The 5,647-nt window shown below is 35.0% G+C and overlaps 1 long non-coding RNA gene across 2 annotated transcripts; it reads left to right on the forward strand.

The window, feature by feature from the left end:
* Window positions 1-1,001: 1,001 nt before the first annotated feature.
* On the forward strand, window positions 1,002-3,004 carry LOC143422038 (uncharacterized). Of its 2 annotated transcripts, XR_013101642.1 has the most exons (5): window positions 1,009-1,236; window positions 1,403-1,579; window positions 1,769-1,876; window positions 1,995-2,202; window positions 2,366-3,004. It is a non-coding gene; the product is annotated as an uncharacterized LOC143422038 (long non-coding RNA). The 2 variants fall into 2 exon arrangements; XR_013101641.1 differs by having other exon boundaries at window positions 1,002-1,236; window positions 1,769-2,202.
* The last annotated feature ends 2,643 nt before the right edge of the window (window positions 3,005-5,647 follow it).

Below are 5,647 nucleotides of genomic sequence, written 5' to 3' on the forward strand. Positions count from 1 at the left end.
TAACACCATTTATTAATGACTACTAAACATTTATAAATGACAAAAGATAGCTTTGTCGTAAAGTTTAAAACATGTCAACATTTATTAATCACTAATAAACATTTTTAATTGCCAAAAGTGAGTCTTAAATGTATAATGTCACCATTTATAACACTTAGACCTAAATTACAATCAGTGCTTGAAATAACATTTAACTACTGTCAAAAATGGCAATGTATTGTAAGAGTAACACATGTAACATTAAATGTGTTTTTTAAAACACCAAACAGTCACCCACTCCAAAAAAAGTTCATGCCAGACTGGTTCAAACTGGAAATATTTTTTGTATGTCCTTAAATAAGCGTCCCAGTGGTCCATCAGGGTGTCGCGCTCCAGTTCCTCCTTAAGAAAAGTCAGTTTCTCTCGCTCCTTGTTAAGAAGGGCAGTTGCAGTAGGGGCAGGATTAGAAGAAGAATCTAAAGAACAAACAATTATTAAATTACAATACTAAAATAATTTATAATCTAAACTTGGGAAACTCAAATAAAATATTGATTAAAAACGGTTACAACTTGAATTTATAAAAAGCCACTTTGTAAAAATTATGTTATATACACATGTGGTGGTTCAGACATTTCTAAAACAAGGCAAATAATTCTTATGTGTACTGCCTTACCAGGGTGTTTAATATAAATTTAATGATGCACATAAACAAAACTAAAAATATACAACTAAGTGATATCAATCGTTTGGAATAACCAATAGTAATAGAGCTATTCACATGTTATGTGATGTTAGTTAGCCACTGTAGCTAGCAGCCAAATGGCTCGGTAGCTAGCTAGCTAGCTAGCATTATACTCACCTTCATGTCTAACTGCTGACGTCGTTGGCTTAGTGCAATTTAGATCATCCAGTCTCTGCTTTTTGTATCTCTTCGAACGTGTGCTAACTGTGTAAGTCGCAGACGCACACAAATTTTTATCTTCTGCTCCATCCATGGTGCAGCAACTTGAACGAGCGCCTTCAGTGTGTCTGTTCGTGCCCCTTTGGCTTGACCTTCCAGAGCGCTCCACTGCCTGTCGCGCTCTGAGAGGAGGGGCTTTCCTTAATAAAGTTAACTGTGATTGGATGGTTGTATAAGCTCCTCTGCGTTTAAATTAAATTTGTTTTCCCTCCCTTTGGCGGCAGAACATATTTCTTTAGCATGAATCCAGCGGGTTAGATCTACATAACAAAGTCGGAGATACATTATAACAGGTGAGACAATCCTCTTTTTTGCGTGGGACTATTTTTGATTATAGGGCTTGTTTTATATAGCATGTGAAGTTCTTTAACTCTGAACCGATTTGCACTAGACTCCCATAGAGTATTCTACGGTGTTTCGAGGTGATAATAAAATAAATTACTCATTTTTTCCCACCAGAATGTCTCTGGGAATGAGATTGCGCGCCAGAATAGAAGGAAAACAAACTAAATATAAGGCACTAAGGCTCATTAAATGGCTGCAGAAGAAACACCTGCTAAAAAAGAAGCTTAGATGTCCTGTTTGTCACCATAAGATGAAAATGATTTCCGTGGTGAAGAAAGACCAATATATGTGGTATGTATAATGCATGATAATGTAGTGCATGTAGTAAATATAACAAAATATTTCGGTTATCAATGCAAGAGGGAGCATTAACCTCTTTTCATTATTATTTTCTTCATACTTAATTTTGTGATTATCTTTTCAATTAATGCTCTTGTTTAAGGGTCCATTTCTTTACTTAACTCATTTGTATGTTCTCAGGTGCTGCAAAAGAGCAAGTCATAGGAAAGTTTCCAGAACAATTAGAACTAGCTCCCTCTTTGAGAAATCAAAAACATCTCTTTTCAGTTGGATGAAGTTCATTTACAGGTATATGTAGATGTAGACATTAATAGCAATGCACCTTTCATAATTGAACACCAATACGAGACTTGTGAAATAAAATTAGGGCCTCAGTAAGTAATAATTGCCTCAATTTCTATCACAGATTTTCACAAGGGCTCAGGCTCAGACAAATAGATATGATCGATGATGAAGTGGCTGGCAGCTCCAGAACACTAAGTAGCATGGCAAGACACATTCGACATGTTTGTATACGTGCAATTAAAAGACACAGAATAAACAATGGACACCGTCTTGGTGGTGACAGAGAATTTGTGGTTATAGATGAAAGCTGTCTCCGTCATCAGCGAAAGGTTGGTAAACTCTCAGACAGGTTTGTTAGAATCAATGCAGATCTGAATGTGTCCTCTAAACATGGAAACCTTTACCATAAGTTAAAAAAATTAGTAGAAGCAACCATCTTTTTGAATGTTTCTTTGTAGATATTCTGTTTAATTTTATTCTTTTTGTTTTCAGTATGCACGTGGACGCTTTGGAAATGCATGGAAAAGGAAGAAATGGGTATTTGGAATGATGGGAATTAAAGACAAAAGGCGAAGGCTCGTGTTAAAACTTGTTGAAAAACGATCAAGGCGCCACCTTGTTCCTCTGATCAGACAGCATGCTAAGTTGGGTAGTGCCATTATCAGTGATGAGTGGAGAGCCTACAAGAATGTTTTGACAAACATAGGGTACAGACATTACACTGTAAATCACAGCAGGTGGTTTGTAGATCCTCAATCTGGCAGTCATACACAGCATATCGAAAGGGCTTGGATGACCATCAAAGGACATGTCCGTAGACTAAGGAAATCGCACTGAGAAGTTGCTGGAGGAACACCTGATGGTTCTTGAGTGGTCATCTTGGCTTGGTTCGCGACACCCTGATGGACCACTGGGACGCTTATTTAAGGACATACAAAAAATATTTCCAGTTTGAACCAGTCTGGCATGAACTTTTTTTGGAGTGGGTGACTGTTTGGTGTTTTAAAAAACACATTTAATGTTACATGTGTTACTCTTACAATACATTGCCATTTTTGACAGTAGTTAAATGTTATTTCAAGCACTGATTGTAATTTAGGTCTAAGTGTTATAAATGGTGACATTATACATTTAAGACTCACTTTAGGCAATTATAAATGTTTATTAGTCCTTAATAAATGTTGACATGTTTTAAACTTTACGACAAAGCTATCTTTTGTCATTTATAAATGTTTATTAGTCATTAATAAATGGTGTTATGCTTTACACTTTACAATAAGGCTCCCATTTGGCATTTATAAATGTTTATTAGTCCTTAATAAATGTTGACATGTTTTAAACTTTACGACAAAGCTATCATTTGTCATTTATAAATGTTTAGTAGTCATTAATAAATGGTGTTATGCTTTACACTTTACAATAAGGCTCCCATTTGGCATTTATAAATGTTTATTAGTCCTTAATAAATGTTGACATGTTTTAAACTTTACAACAAAACTCTCTTTTGTCATTTATAAATGTTTAGTAGTCATTAATAAATGGTGTTATGCTTTACACTTTACAATAAGGCTCCCATTTGGCATTTATAAATGTTTATTAGTCCTTAATAAATGTTGACATGTTTTAAACTTTACAACAAAACTCTCTTTTGTCATTTATGTTTAGTAGTCATTAATAAATGGTGTTATGCTTTACACTTTACAACAAAGCTATCTTTTGTCATTTATAAATGTTTAGTAGTCATTAATAAATGGTGTTATGCTTTACACTTTACAATAAGGCTCCCATTTGGCATTTATAAATATTTATTATTCATTAATAAATGGTTTTATGCTTTACACTTTACAACAAAGCTCCGATTGATAGTTGTGGATATTTATAATGCATTTCTGAAGTACAATTTTCTATGATAAAAAATATGTTTACAAATGCTGATTGTGCTTACAGGATAGTAACTTAGTCTGAAATGTTTAATATAGCAACTCTAGATGAAATATATAGGTGAACACATTTGGCTCACTATTTGGCAAGAAACCGGTCAGTTTTTTTCCTCTTTCTCACCCTTAACTAATGCATAATAAACCATTAATAATGGTTTATAAAGCATTTACAGATTAATTAATAATATAGCTATAAACTATTTATTAGCATCTATAAGGGAAGCCTTATTGTAAAGTGGTACCATATTAATATTATGCAATTTTACAAAAAATACCACACATTGTGAAATTATTAACTGTCTCATTGCAGTAATATGAAGCCACCTATTTGAATACTCAGTGCCTTGGGCAGATATTGTACATGTTTTTTCATACATCATGTTAACCAAGAGAGTTTCAGTGAAATACAAACACTTTGCTATGTCTCTCGGTCTGTTCTCTTGGTTTTCCAGATCTTTTCTTAACTTCCACAATTTTCTTTAACATGAAGTTCTTAATGATTTTTTAGAAATGGGAAACTGCAAGCTCAGAGTGCTTTGATATCTTTTTATAGTCCTTCCCTGTTTTGTAGGCACCAATTTGCTTCATTTTCACATCCTTACTCAGTTGCTTAAGGAAGACTTTGTTTGCACAGTGCTGTGTTAAGGTCTGAACACTCAGTCAAACTCATCAATATCTGGGAAAACAGGTAATTTGTGCAGTATTGCATACAAATTACATGTGGGGTAACTTCAAGTGAGGTTAAAGCCTTTCTCATGGCTGAAAAATAAGCTTAATTCAGTCAGCCAAACTATATGAAAAGCGTAAATATTACATGCATATGTACAGCTCTGAGTTGTCTAGGGCTTTGACTTGATTTCTCGCCACAAGAAAAAACCAAGCTCAGCACAGCAGGAGGAGGGGAGTAATGGTACTGACTTGGGGAAAGGTAAATTCGCAACCTACACGTGGGCACTACAGTAAAGGAGGGAGTTATGAAATGCTCATTACTGCCAGAAGCAGTAGCAGCCTCAAATCCCAGCACAGTTTCGGTGAGCGGTATGGTACCAGGCAGCAAAAAACTGAGGGGCACATGTTAAACCCACTACCGGCATTCAAAGAGTCCATTGGGTCGATTTCGCCATGTGAATGGGAATTTAATTTTTAAGCCACAAAGTTTTGTTATTCAGCTTCCAACATTAAAGTCAGATAACAGCCCAATTTAATCCACTAAGTGTAGCTGAATGAATACCGAGGTACTGATATCATTACTAATAAGTCTTGGTTAAATATCAATACTTGCCTCAGTTGGATTGTTACCAAAAATAAATTGCTCTCTTGCTCTTCCTAGTGTCTGCAATTTTTCTGTGTAGCTTTTTTTTGCTCAACACATTTCTTAATTATCATAGAGAAAAGCCTAGGGTTTTATCAAGCTTCTTTCCTACATACTGTACGTTTGGTAATAACATGGTAATAAAAAATGACTGGAAACACTCGGTGCTGCTTAGTATCAGATTAGAAGATGATTTTGTGCTATTGCCTACCATCCATTACCCTGACCACCACCTCTCACTTTCATTTTTCACCAGTGCTTCCTGGATTGACGCTGAACACTGCATGGGTCATGAGCCATGCACTACTGAATTATAGATGCAAGTAATTTCTAGGAAGATTAAATCTAGGCTCACATCTATGTGCCATGCATTTAAAGGGTAGCAGGTAAAAGGTGTGGGATGACAAGAAAAAAATGTACTTTCACAATATAATACTATAAAGAAAGTAGCCACCAAATATTATAAGATAAAATAAAAGAAACAAATCAGCAGTTAAAGATTACATCAGATGTCACCAAAAC

Source organism: Maylandia zebra, linkage group LG14 (genome assembly GCF_041146795.1).
Source record: "Maylandia zebra isolate NMK-2024a linkage group LG14, Mzebra_GT3a, whole genome shotgun sequence".
NCBI classification, from domain to species: Eukaryota; Metazoa; Chordata; class Actinopteri; order Cichliformes; family Cichlidae; genus Maylandia; species Maylandia zebra.